We start from the raw sequence: 14805 nt of genomic DNA on the forward strand, positions 1-14805 counted from the left end.
GATTCTGGACTGAGGGAAAAAAAGTGTGTCTTGATATTGCTGGTCAAGTCCCAGTTCCTTCTGCTACAAATATTGAACCTGTGTTTAAATATATGCATCACTTTGTTGTCTGCCATCGGTTTTCTCAAACATTGGGTCAGGGTGTCAAAAATCAGCTCCTGACCTTGATATTCTCTCTCCCTCCCTCCCCCCCTCCTCTCTCACACACACACACACAGACACACAGTCCTTATATCCTTATATGTACTTTATGCCATTTACTGAAGACCTGAATAGTTTATATCACAACAATGCAAAGAGATTAAGAAGACTGAAAATTTATGTCATACAGTTTTTTCCCATCAAATGGGGACTATACCAAGTAGCTCTACATACTCCCCACCCTTCTGCCCAGATCCTCACTGGTAAAAAATAATCGTACCTTCGTTTTCTTACATAGAGCAATTCAACCCTGTGGACTAACTTTTCTTTCAAAACTGTCCTAGGACCTTCCCACTCAATTCTTCACATCATCCTGCCTCATAAGAGAAACTTTAAAGCCATCTGCTTCACCTATTGTCCCCTCCACTTTATTATAGTAAGATTGTTCACAACCCAAATGAGCAACACAACCTGGTGACTAACCAGCCTTGACGATTAGGAGGCAAGTCCTAACCTCCAGCCTTAATTCTCTCTCTTACAGCTGGAGGCAACTGCTTTTTGTCTTTCATCCAGAAACCAAGAATGTAGAATTCCTCAACCCTTAACAAACACTGCATCTCAGAGATTGTCTGCTTCTTGGTGAGGAAGCTGTCTTTAATCTTTCCCCAACTCTTGAGGCCATTTGTTGGCAGTGAAAAGATGGGACGTGAAGCAAGAGAAGTGGTCACTTGGAAAAGCTCTCAGCAACATAGGGGTAAGAAAGAAAGGGCACTGATGGGAAGGTGCATGGGTAGAGTTGAGGTGACACCTTTGAAGGTGACTCAGAGAAGGGATCGTGGTGCTTGACTTGGCTGGAAGCTCTTTGAGAATAACTTGGAAATTTACTAAAAATTGAAAACCAGGTACAGTTCTACTGGGTGATCACTCCTGTTTGTTTTACTCCGTTGCTGATGTGCAGCAAGTTGGCATTTTTCCTTCCTCGTCTCTATCTCTTTAAATTATGATCAGCATTTCCAGTGAATATTTGTTTAGTATCAAGGATAGGGTAAGAATTTGGAGAGTAGACTGGGAAGAAAAAGTCTGAACCCTGGAGATGGAAACTCTTTGGAGTCTTTCTCTGAGATGCTTCTGGGGCTGCTGAGCTGGGTGACTTTAATTCAAGTGTGAAACCCACTTAGCCCAAGATTCAGTGCCAACTGTCTTCCAAGGGGGAGTGAAGAACACAATAGGAATTAGAGAAATTTCCAACGATGGATCCTGGCACACCATACAAATATATTTGTAGAAGTTAAAAATGCCTTCGGAAGGTATCCCCTTACAAAGCAGAAAGCCGTTCAGCCCTAGCACTGCCAGGCCCTGGGGAACTTGCACTGTCTGGGCCTGGAGGGGGCGGCCCAGCCACTGTCAAGTCTTCTACCAACACTTCAGAGTGGACGCCAGCAGCCAGTTTCTCCTCATGGAAGCCATTTTGCCATCAAAGAAAAATTATATTCTTCCCTCATTTAATTATGTGGATTTTGCTAAATTGAATGCACTAAGAGGCTGGGAGCCAACATCTACAAAGGCAAAATCTCAGGCTCTTCTGTTTTTGCTGGTCTGGGCTTCCTTGAAAACAGACACTGGGCAGTGGAAAATGTGGTAAAAGTTTTAATGTTCATGTTAAAAGGAAAAACACCTTTCCTTTTCTTTCCATTGGCCAGCTACACCTGGCAAGGCTAAGACCAGCTGAGTGAAAAGTGGCTTGTTCAAAATCGAGCAGAACTGTCGGTTGGGCTTAGCAAGCAATGACTTAGAAACCAGAAAATCAGGGGAAAGAAGCCCAGCTCAAGACAGAGTTTTATTTCTTATGTTAGAACTGATATATGCAATTTTTTGAAGCAATTCATTCACCTTCAAAGAAGTGTTCTTAAGAAAATATCTCAACTCGTATACTTTTATTTTATAGCATATTAATGCTTGGCGTACAATAGAACATGAAAGTAGCAAAAATCATTCTCCATAAAGTGAGAAATAGTTGCCCTAAAATTTCCATTGTGAAGCCAGCCCATTGAAGCTGAGTGGAGACGGTGGCAGAAATAATAATTCCTATAAATCTTCTCTTTGGCTGGAAGGGAATTTACGTGTTGTTCTTTTCTGGAGCCTGTGGTCCCCAGGTGGAAAAAGATTCTACTCTTAGTTTTTTCATGTGACTTTATTCAAAATATGTTGAACCGTTTCTGGAAATGATTTCGCTGCCTGAAAAATAGAAATGCAGATGCCACTTAACAGCCCCTGATTATAATGCATCTCAAGGCTGCATTGAGAAAAAGTGAAGAAAACGGAGCTGTTTCTCTCTGCTCTTTTGTGAGTGGGTGGCACCCACAGTCACAGCCCCAGCACATTCACCTTTCTGTGCTAATACCCAGACCAGTGTGAGATGCTTCGGGGTCTGTAGTTAATCTTAAGGAAGGTTGCCAAGGGCTTCCCTCATGCTAAATTCAAATCTTAGGCCCCTTTAAACTGTGAACAAGACGACCCTTGTTCTGGAAAATCTATCGGCTCTTGCCAACACATACACATATACAAAAACACAACTGTTGGGCAAATAAATCTTTCCAGAGAAAATAGATTCCTTTCCAACTCAGTCAACTGTACTGAGCTGGAAAGCAAGAGATGTTATTTTTCCAGGATGAAGGGAAAACAAGATCTCTCCTTGTTTACCCTGTCTAGCCCATTTCAAAAGAAGGTCAGTTTAATGCCTTCATTAGGAAAAAAAAAAATCTCAAGTGTTGTTTATCGGAAGACACTTGGTTTCTTTCAGGCTGAGACACATACATGGGAGCTCTGTGCTTTTTCCCTTTGACCCAAGACACACATGGCAGGGGCTGACTTCCCTGCTCCTCTGGAGATGTCGAAAGTGTCAGGAGTGGGAAGGGCAGAGGGTGGAGAGGGAATCGGGTGATTTGGGATTCTCTGCTGTTGGACAGTACGCCTCTTGTCAGCTGGTGTCGTCTACCTGGATCACAGAGCTCAGGAGATGGAGCGTATGAATGGATCCTCACTTCATTCAAGATGCTACACACATTCTTCATGCGTCCTTTCTCTGCCTTATCCTTGGAGGTGACAAGGTAAAGTAATAAAGTGCCTGAGCCAGGAACATGGATAGAATCTAATTTAGACACAGTGTTTGTTCCCTGGCCTTTTCTTTGACATTTATTACAGTAAGTCTCAAGGAAGCCGCAACAATAGCCACGTTGACCAGAGAGACCAGAGTCCAGCTTCCTAGCTCCTCACCCTGAGAATTGGTTTCATGTGCATAGTGGTAAAAATTTGGTAACAAAAACACAAATGTTTTTAAAATGACCAATTTGGGAGATTAAACTTTAAAATAATCTTACTATGAAAATTTTCCCAATATAAATACCTCAAAAATTAGAGATTTATAAAATTGAAGTTAATCTGAGAGAAGTCATCTGGTCACCTTGCACCCAAAGCAGGAATCCACTCATGTGGGGCAGAATGGTCCATTAGATAGCACAGAGAAAAGTAATGGTTTCATAATTCTCGTTGAGCCTAAGCATTGCTAGTTCTTGTCTCATCCAAGTTGTGGTTGCCATAGCTGATGTAATTGTATTTCCTTCTCCCTGGCCTCTCTGATTTCAAACACAGCAGTCTGTTACACACTGAATCACAGTCAAATGCAAACACTTGACCCAATCTGTCCCGGTTGTTACATGGCTAGTGTGGGTTGGATCTTTTCAGGTGCTCAGAAGGGATGTGCTTAGTTTTAGAATTAACACTGTAAACCCCAGTGGGAGGAGGCAGAAAACCTGTAGGCCCCTCAAGGTGCAGTCACAATTGCTCTATACACTCAGGCCCATGCAGCCTGTCTATAGACTCTTCCAAGGTAGAGACTGGAATGTAGAGAAGAAAGCATTGGTAACGATGTCTTGCTAGAAATACTAAAGGCCTAAGGACTGTTCCAAAGAAACCTCCATTTATTTTTCTTCCCTGATCCTTCTGTATATTTGAAAGACAGAGCTAGAGACAGAGATCTTTTCGTTGGCTGGTCCACTCCCCAGGTGCTTACAACAGTCAGGGCCAGGCCCACGTCAGGAGCCTGAAACATGGTCTCCACGTGGTAGCAAGGACCCAAGGAATTGAGCCATCATCCGCTGCCCCTCAGGTGTGCATAAGCAGGAAGCTGGATTACCAGGCACTTTGATATGGGATACAGGCTCCTTGCATGGCAGCTTACCCCCTGTGTTACAAAGCCTGCCCTAGAAACCTCCATTTCTAATAACTGGAGGGAGAAAATGTCATGCTGTTGTTTTAACAAACCCTTATTGTCTGAGAATAACACAGAGGAGATTGTGTATTTTAAAGTCAGTATTTACACAATGCAGGACTTAAAAAATTGTATTTACACCTGCACTGTTCAATGCCAGTAACCATGTGTGTCTTTTAAGCATTTGAAATGTGACTCTTCCAAACCCAGATATGCTCTAAGAATAAAATACACAACCAGTTTTGAAAATTTAATGCAAAAAATGTAAAATATCTTATTGGAAATTTAATAATATCTGGTATATATTAGATTAAATTAAAAATCTGCCATATTTCCACAGGCAGTCAAAGCCAAAATCAACTATTGGGATTGCATCAAATTGAAAAGTTTCTGTACTGCAAAAGAAACAGTCAGGAGAGTGAAGAGACAACCGACAGAATGGGAAAAAATATTTGCAAACTATGCAACAGATAAAGGGTTAATAACCAGAATCTACAAAGAGATCAAGAAACTCCACAAAAACAAAACAAACAACCCACTTAAGAGATGGGCCAAGGACCTCAATAGACATTTTTCAAAAGAGGAAATCCAAATGGCCAACAGGCACATGAAAAAATGTTCAAGGTCATTAGCAATCAGGGAAATGCAAATCAAAACCACAATGAGGTTTCACCTCACCCCGGTTAGAATGGCTCACATGCAGAAATCTACCAACAACAGATGCTGGTGAGGATGTGGGGAAAAAGGGACACTAACCCACTGTTGGTGGGAATGCAAACTGGTCAAGCCACTATGGAAGTCAGTCTGGAGATTCCTCAGAAACCTGAAGATAACCCTACCGTTCGACCCAGCCATCACACTCCTTGGAATTTACCCAAAGGAATTTAAATTGGCAAACAAAAAAGCGGTCTGCACCCTAATGTTTATTGCAGCACAATTCACAATAGCCAAGACCTGGAACCAACCTAAATGCCCATCAACGGTAGACTGGATAAAGAAATTATGGGATATGTACTCTTTAGAATACTATACCGCAGTAAGAAACAATGAAATCCAGTCATTTGCAACAAAATGGAGGAATCTGGAACACATCATGCTGAGTGAAATAAGCCAGTCCCAAAGGGACAAATACCATATGTTCTCCCTGATCGGTGACAACTGACTGAACACCAAAAAGGAAACCTGTTGAAGTGAAATGGACACTATGAGAAATGGTGACTTGATCAGCATAGCCCTGACTGTTGATGAACAACTTAATACATTATCCCTCTTAGTAGTTTTTTTGTCTGTTCTACTTAATATGACTGGTTTAATTCTATAATTAATACACAGTTATTCTTAAGTGTTGAAATTTAACTGAAATGTGATCCCTGTTAAACATAAGAGTAGGAATAAGAGAGGGAAGAGATGTATAATTTGGGACATGCTCAAGCTGACTTGCCCCAAATGGTAGAGTTAGAAACATACCAGGGGACTCCAATTTAATCCCATCAAGGTGGCATGTACCAATGCCATCTCACCAGTCCAAGTGATCAATTTCAGTTCACAATTGATCATAATGAAAGGACTAAGAGTCAAAGGGAGCACATAAACAAGTCTAGTACCTGCTAATACTAACTGATAGAATAAATAAAGGGGAGAGTGATCCAACATGGGAAGCGAGATACTCAGCAGACTCATAGAATGGTGGATGTCTTAAACAGCACTCTGGCCTCAGAATCAGCCCTAAAGCCATTCCGATCTGGCTGAAAAGCCCATGAGAGTATTTCAGGCATGGAAAGCCAAGACACCCTGGCAAAAAAAAAAAAAAAAAAAAAAAAAAAACAAACCCTAAATGAAAGATCTCTGTGAGTGAGATCCCAGTGGAAAGAACAGGTCTTCAAAGAAGGAGGTACCTTTCTCTGAAGGGAGGAGAGAACCTCCACTTTGAATATGACCTTGTCTAAACAAGAGTCGGTGAACTCAAAAGGCTTCCATAGCCTTGGAAACTCATGACTGGAGCATAGGGAGATTACTGATGCCATAAACAGGAGTGTCAATTTGTAAAGTCAACAACAGGAGTCACTGTGCACTTACACCTCATGTAGGATCTCTGTCCTTAATGTGCTGTACATTGAGACTTAATGCTATAATAAGTACTCAAACAGTATATTTCACTTTGTGTTTCTATGGGGGTGCAAACTGTTGAAATCTTTACTTAATGTATACTAAACTGATCTTCTGTTAAAAAAAAAAAAAAAGAAGAAATTATCAATTCCCAACTTGACTCTCACTGGGATTAAACATGACAATAGGTCTTATCTGATTTCATCATCATTTAAAAAATCATCTATTATTTTTCACTTTATGTTTGTGTGGGAGCAAATTGTTGAAATCTTTACTTAATGTATGCTAAACTGATCTTCTGTATATAAAGAGAATCGAAAATGAATCCTCATGTGAATGGAAGGGGAGAGGGTGGGAAAGGGGAGGGTTGAGACGATATGGGAGAGACGATATGGGGGGGAAGCCATTGTAATCCATAAGCCGTACTTTGGAAATTTATATTCATTAAATAAAAGTTTAAAAAAAATTTCAAAGTAAAAAAAAAAATCTGCCGTATTTCTTTTTTGTTTAAATATGGAAAAAATAAATTTAAAATTACATATGTGCCTTACATTATATTCCTATTAGGGCTAATTCTGTGAAATTTAGAATTAATAAAATAATAATTAAAGGTAAGCACCTGTGATTATGATGATAACAACAACTTGTCTTTATGGCACATCTACTGTGTCTGGCACTTGATCTATGTGATTTAATTTAATCCCAATAACATTCCTGAATGGCAAACTATTATTAGTCCTATTTATTGAAAGACTGTATATCCTACCCCATATCGTATATAGCAAATGAATAGCAGAGCTGGTATTTTAATCCCAGGTTTCTGGCACTAAAATACATGAGGCTTTTAGTTTGAAATAATGTCCTTAGGCATTCTTTACCTAACTTAAAAAAAATATGCCCAAGAATATTGACATCAAGTAACCTAAAAAAAGGGGGCGATGCACTCCATCAGTTCGCTAACCATAGCTTATTGAGGAAGTTAATAGAGGCATTGGTCTTCAGACTATGAAAGCTCACAAAACAAATGTTGGAGAAAATAATAAATTAATATTAGGTCTTTCTAAACACTGAAGAAAAAGGGAGTTTATTTGATGGAGAGAGAAGTTAATATTCATTGAGTACCCACTGTTTCCATCAGTATGTCCCATAAATTTATAATTCTTAACAGAGCTAAAGCAGAAAACATTATTTTTATCCCCTGACCAGCTCCCCATCTTTCTCCATTCTTTATTTTGGGCATTGTTACCTGAATCTACTCAATCACCAGGGCCAGGAACCTCATTCTTTTCTCAACCCATTTCTTTACCCTCCTTGCAATCTTGCCAGCTTGTAGGACACAGGAATATTTACTTTGCCTGAGTAGTTCAGACTGTGCTTCCCTGTGGCTGGCCAGTCTTCAGTATCACCAGCAAGATATATTCTTGTATCCTGCTAACACATTGTATTATTTGGATTGCTAATTTTTCCAGTCATATAATTATAAAATTATATCATTGCTATGTTAATCCACCAAGTTACTTATGGCTTGTTAACTTCCAGGGTTTATTGCTCTGTAAATTGCCTGTTCATGTACTTTGCCTATTTTTCTGTTGAGGTTCTTTTTTTTTCTTGTTTGTTTGATTTCATTTATTATTTGACTTGATTTCTTCCTTTATATTTTAGATAGCAATCCCTTGTCTATCCTTGTCTGTTTGAAGCACTGTAATGTCTTCTCGCATTTTAAAATTAACTTCTAATTCATTCATGTGTCCATTATGTAACAGAAATTCTTAATTTTGGTGGATCTCAGTAGTCAATTTTATACCATTTGAGTTTTTTAAAGTTTTTTTTAAAGATTTGTTTATTTTATTTGAAAGACTGAGTGAGAGTGAGAGATACAGATCAACCTTCATCTGCTGATTCACTCTGTATATGACCTCAGTGTCCAAGGCTAGGCCAGGCAAAAGCCAGGGATCCTAAACTCTGAGTCTCCCATGTGGGTGGCAGGGACCCAAGTAGTAGGGCCATCTTCTGCTGCTTTCCTAGGTTCATGAGCAGAGAGCAAGATTGGAAGCAGAGCAACCAGGACTTGAACCTATGTTCTGACATGGGATACCAACAGAAAAAGCAGTAGCTTAACCCACCGCACCAAAATGCTGGCACCTTTTTGAAGAAGTCCTCAACTGTCCCAATGTCACATACATTTTTTCCCAAAGAAATCTTTTATTTAAGGAATACAAACTTGATGCATTTCATAAGTACAACTTTAGGAATACAGTGATTCTTCCCACCATACCCACCCTCCCACCCATACTCCCACCCCTCCCCCTCTTCCCTCTCCCATTCCCAGTCCCATTCTCCATTAAGATCCATTTTCAATTAACTTTATACACAGAAGACCAACTCTATACTAAGTAAAGTGTTCAACAATTTGCACGAAAAAAAAAAAAACTGTTCCTCAACAGTGAAGACAAAGACTATTCAAAGTCATTGCATCTTGAAGTTAATTTAACTTCTTTTTTTTTTTTTTAAAGAAACTTAATTAACTTTAAAGAAGCACCCAAGAATGATGCATCTTTTGTGAGTATTTAGACATAATTATAATATATCTCTTTGAGACAGAGGTCTTGCCTGGGAAGGTAGTGCACAGTGACTCCTTGTCACATACATTTTACAATAGGTTTATTATGTGTGTCACCCTAAAATTTTGAGAGGATTATATGATACTTACTAGATGAAGATGGAGAAGAGGCATCTTTGTAATATTCAATATTCCTATATGAGAACAAGGGATGTTTCTTATTCACTCAGGTTTTTTCCATGTCTTTTATTAGATTCTTTTACATTCTTTTTTGCAAGGAGACCCTATGTATTTTTGCTTAAATTATTTACCAGATATTTTTAGTTGTTGTTGCTATTATGAATGGTATCTTGATTGTTCAAAACAATTTATAGCTGTCAGAAATGCTTGTAGTTTGATACAGCTTACCTGTTGAATTATTTATTCTGAGTAGATGGATATACCATTTGTGAAAACTGATAATTTATTTTTCCTTTCCAATTCTATTTTTTATTTTTCTTTCCTTCATTGTGATTGTAATTTATCATAATGAGAATATCTGCAGTTTTCCATCTTAAAAAGAATGCATTTGGCCGGCGCCGAGGCTCACTAGGTTAATCCTCCACCTGCGGCACCAGCACACCGGGTTCTAGTCCCAGTTGAAGCGCCGGATTCTGTCCCGGTTGCCCCTCTTCCAGACCAGCTCTCTGCTGTGGCCCAGGAGTGCAGTGGAGGATGGCCCAAGTGCTTGGGCCCTGCACCCACATGGGAGACCAGGAGGAGGAACCTGGCTCCTGGCTTTGGATCAGCGCAGTGCGCCAGCCATAGCATCCATTTAGGGGGTGAACCAACGGAGGGGAGGGAAGACCTTTCTCTCTGCCTCTCTCTCTCACTATCTAACTCTGCCTGTCAAAAAAAAATGCATTTAAAGTTTTTCTATTAAGTATAATGTTTGCTGAGGGGTTTGGGATATAACTATCACCATTTTAAAGGAAATAAAACAATCCTTTTCTTAGTTTGCTGAATTTTTTTAAATAATAAATAAGCAAAGGATTTATCAAATACTTTTTCTGCATCAATTGAAACTATCTGAGATTTTTAAAAAATTAATTTCCTAATGTTCTGAACTATGTTGGCAGAATCCCAATGATGAATCACACATTAATCAAGCTATATTATTTTAAAACACACTATTGGATTCAATTAGCTAATATGCTAAAAGATTTTTTTTTTTTGCATCTACTGGCAAAAGAGAAAGAGGCTATAATTTTCTTTCTTTTTAAAATACTGTGTTCATCTGATTGCACCAATATCATAAAATGAGCTTGGCAGCTTTCATTTTTTGTCTCTTGGAATAACTTAGACTACAGATGGGAATTTATTATTCCTCAAGAGTTTGATGGAGCTCACCTGTAAAACCATTTGGACCTACAGTTTATGAGAGGGAAGACTATTCATGGCACTTTAATCTCCTTAAAACTTATTGGCCCAGTCAAGTTCTCTATTTCTTATGCCAATTTTAGCATTAATATTTTTCATTTTGTCTAGGTTTTCAAAATTTATACTAGAGTCAACTCTTACAATATCTTAATGGTTTTTGAAAAATAATATTTGCTACAAGAGGACAGTATAGAATATTTTAAAGAAGAAACTCAAGAAACTCATCTCAAGTCCTATGCCCCAGAAATAATCTCTATATAAGTGTATGACATCTCTACATAGGGAATTATAATAATAATAGCAAATACATATTATAATTATTGTATCTAGATACTGATAGAAGAATCACATACATATATAGATAGAAAAATAGATCCTTGAGTAGCTGAATGATGATAGATAAACAGAAGGACAACCCTGCATGTATTTTTATTGTAATAGTTATAATATCTCGTGTTTTTGCATTTAATGGTTACAAATAAACCCCCACACAATTCTGCACCCAATGAGAGTGAGTGTCCAGTTGTATGGGTCACTGCAGCCAACCTGGATTCTGGCCTCTATTCCAAGCTTATAAAATGTTTACTGAATGAACGAGTGAATCAGTGAATGAATGCACAGAGCTATGTACAAACACTGTTCTAGGAGCTTCATACATTATGCTTACATAATCTTTCCCAAGTTCCTTGCAAGGAAGAGGGTATCACCCCCGTCTTACAGTTGATGAAACTGAAATGGAAGTAAGTAGCTTGCCCACTAACTAAAGAGCAACATTCTCACATGGCTGCTGTCTTGACTGTGACGCTGCTGCCTTTCCACTGTAACACACTAATATTCAGACAGAATATTCCAGTATAAGGGAAAATGAAAAATAAGTCAAGGGATTCTCAAGAATCTGAATTTCCTTCCTTGGGCACTTTTTTTTTCTTTTCTTTTCTTTTTTTTTTTCTTTTTTCTTTTTTTTTTTTTTTTTTTGACAGGCAGAGTGGATAGTGAGAGAAAGAGAGACAGAGAGAAAGGTCTTCCTTTGCCGTTGGTTCACCCTCCAATGGCCGGCGCATCGCGCTGATCTGAAGCCAGGAGCCAGGTACTTCTCCTGGTCTCCCATGGGGTGCAGGGCCCAAGCACTTGGGCCATCCTCCACTGCCTTCCTGGGCCACAGCAGAGAGCTGGCCTGGAAGAGGGGCAACTGGGACAGAATCCGGCGCCCCGACAGGGACTAGAACCTGGTGTGCCGGCGCCGCTAGGCAGAGGATTAGCCTATTGAGCCGCGGTGCCAGCGCCTTGGGCACGTTTTTAATGAGTTCCTTCAAGACACCAAGAACTGGAATAGAAACTGTATTTCAATGACTTCCAAACAAGGCTCCTACAGTCTCAGGGCTCTGCTTTGCTCTGGAGCATGGGGGGGACGGGAAAGGAGAAGTCCAAGAAAAACAATGGCTCCCAGCAGCTTCCTATGTAAAGATAGTAACACAGAAAGCAGGTGGTCACAGTGGAGTGGGGAGGGACTTCCCTCCATCCCAAGAGACCCCACAGTGGAAGACATAAGTAAAGAGGAGGGCCTTGCAGGCGACAGAAGCTGGACTTCAGTCTTGATTAGTCCTGCTTACAAAATGGCACCAAATTTGGACCTACCGATTGGAATAAATGGTGCCCCCTGGGCTGACAAGTTAGAGGGAAGCTCCCCTTCCTCACACTGATGTGACCCCATGCTGCATGCTTTACAGGGGGGAGCTGAGCAAGAGCAGGTGTCAGGCCTCATTGCTGCGGGCTTGGTTGGGTGCCCTTGTCAGAGCAAGACCTACACCATCACCCTTCCTCCTGGCAAGAAGCTTCCCAGTAGGGGCAGTCCTCCTCAGAGCTAAGTTTATTTAAGGTCACTTTAACAAGTCATTAGAACAGATCCTGGTTGCTTTTATGACATCTGTCAGTTACAATAAGCAGACATGTCAGTCAGAAGGATTGTAATCCAAGGAGGGGAGGGAGGTAGGATAGCTGAGTATTACCCTTTAAGATTTCTTAATATTATTTTCTAATATCACCAGAACTCTGGTGGAGCGTGTGTTTAAAAAAACATGCACACACAATAATTTGTTACCCCGTTCATGCTTTTTTATTTAAGATTTTTGTTGAAGTGTCAGACATGCAGAAATGTGCATAAATTGTAAGCACACAACCCTGTAAGTTTTTACAATGAATCCTCCCAAGGAACCAGCACCCATGTCAAGAAACAGAATTATTATTATCATTCCAGAATCCTCTCATGTATTCTAGCCACTACCCCCTACCCACAGGTACCCACCGCTCCAACCAGAAGTTGGAAACCCTTCAGGCGTGCTTTGCCTGTTTATGAGCTCGACATAAATGGAATCATTCAGCGGGTACCCTATGCTGTCTGGCGTCTTTGCCTAAATCCTGTATTTGTGAGGTTGGTATATGTTCTTGCTGGTAGCAATAGCTCATTCATTCTCCTTGCTGTATAGTATACCCTTTTAGCGATACCACACATTATTTAATTCATTCTACTGTTGAGGGACATTTGGGTCATTTCCAGTTAGAGACTAAAGGGAATCGCAGCCAGCCTGTTTGATGGTTACTAACATACTCCTGCCAAAACCCACACCAAACATGAATGTGCAATTCAAGGACTGATAAATTGCTGTAGCTATTGACAGCAAAAATAACTGTGAAGGATTATTTTTTCTTGCTTGGAAAACTTAAAGATACCGTATAAGGCAATTATATGTAATTCATTCGCTAATGCTAGTACTCATGAGTCCGTGAGCAGCAAACAAGACTGATGAATGTGCAGGTGGAGAACACTGGGAACACTGGTCTGTGTGATTCCAGCAGCAGCTGGGTGATTTTATCCTCTGCCATTAGCATGACTCAGTCACTTTTCCTGATAGGACAAAGTGACACTCCTAGAATTGAACGTAGAAGTCCTACTGACTGAGTTCAAAGTCTGAGAGGAAGAGGGCAAGTGGCCTGGGAAAATCATTTCTGGTCAGCATCCTGGCTACAAAACAGGTGGGGCTCCTGGCTGTAGGCTTCTCTCCAAGTGTCCTCCCTACTACAGTCAGCCTCCTGGGCTGCCCAGCATGTGGCCAGGAAGGCAGTGGGAGGAACTGCAGCCTTGAGGTGGGAGGAATTCTATTAATACCTTCAATTTCCATAGTCCTCTGCCTCTAGCGTGCTTGGAACATCCTTTCCGGAGAGCTGGCCAATGCTGGTGACTCATGTGCCAGCACACAGGGAGATGCTTCAGTGAAGGGCCTTCCCATGGCTCCTGAGACTTCCAGAGGCAGACTTCTCATCCCTGGATTTATATTCAAGAAGCATGAATTAATCACAGCATAGTTGTTCTCTCTCTCCTAAGCATCACTCCCAGCATTCCAGCTATCATATTTTCTGGGCAGCACCGAAAAGGCTGCCTCCTTTCCAGGGTTCCCTGCCTTTTGTGCTGTGGATTCCCTCTTCCATTGGTGAAGCCTGCTGATTCTTTCTTAGAATACGTGGGATTTAAAATGCTTACAATAGTGGCTGGCATTGTAGCATAGTGGGCAATGCCAGCATCACAAATTCCATATGGATACCAGTTTGTGTTCCAGCTGCTGTTCCACTTCTAATCCAGCCCCCTTACTAATGCACCTGGGAAATGCAGCAGAATATAGCCCGAATGTTTGGCCCCTGCCACCTACGTGGGAGACCTGAATGAAGCTCCAGGCTCCTCACTTTGTTCCAGCCCAGCCTTGGCTGCTGCAGCCATCTGAGGAGTGAACCAGTGGATAGGAGATCTCTCTCTTTCTCTCTCTCTCTCTCTCTTTCCCCCTCCCGTGTGTGTGTGTGTGTGTGTGTGTGTGTATCTTCCTCTCTCTGTAACTCTGACTTTCAAATAAATAAATCAATCTTTTTTTTTTTTTTTTTTTTTTGACAGGCAGAGTGGACAGTGAGAGAGAGAGACAGAGAGAAAGGTCTTCCTTTGCCGTTGGATCACCCTCCAATGGCCGCCGCTGCAGCCGGCGCACCGCGCTGATCCGATGGCAGGAGCCAGGATCCCGGTGCTTATCCTGGTCTCCCATGGGGTGCAGGGCCCAAGCACCTGGGCCATCCTCCACTGCACTCCCTGGCCACAGCAGAGAGCTGGCCTGGAAGAGGGGCAACCGGGACAGAATCCGGCGCCCCAACCGGGACTAGAACCCGGTGTGCCGGCGCCGCAAGGTGGAGGATTAGCCTATTGAGCCACGGCGCCGGCTCTAAATCTTTTTTTTTAAAAAGGCATACAATAAAACACATGGATCACAAAAGAAAA

General features: G+C 41.0%; 1 long non-coding RNA gene across 1 annotated transcript in view; it reads left to right on the forward strand.

Annotated features, from left to right (window-relative positions):
• Positions 1-3043: 3043 nt before the first annotated feature.
• Positions 3044-14805, forward strand: part of LOC138843794 (uncharacterized) — a 159010-nt gene continuing 147248 nt past the window's right edge. Inside the window, exon 1 of the long non-coding RNA XR_011378788.1 lies at positions 3044-3248. This is a non-coding gene — a long non-coding RNA (uncharacterized lncRNA). The remainder of the gene's footprint in view (positions 3249-14805) is intronic.

Source organism: Oryctolagus cuniculus, chromosome 9 (assembly GCF_964237555.1).
Source record: "Oryctolagus cuniculus chromosome 9, mOryCun1.1, whole genome shotgun sequence".
Classification (NCBI taxonomy): Eukaryota; Metazoa; Chordata; class Mammalia; order Lagomorpha; family Leporidae; genus Oryctolagus; species Oryctolagus cuniculus.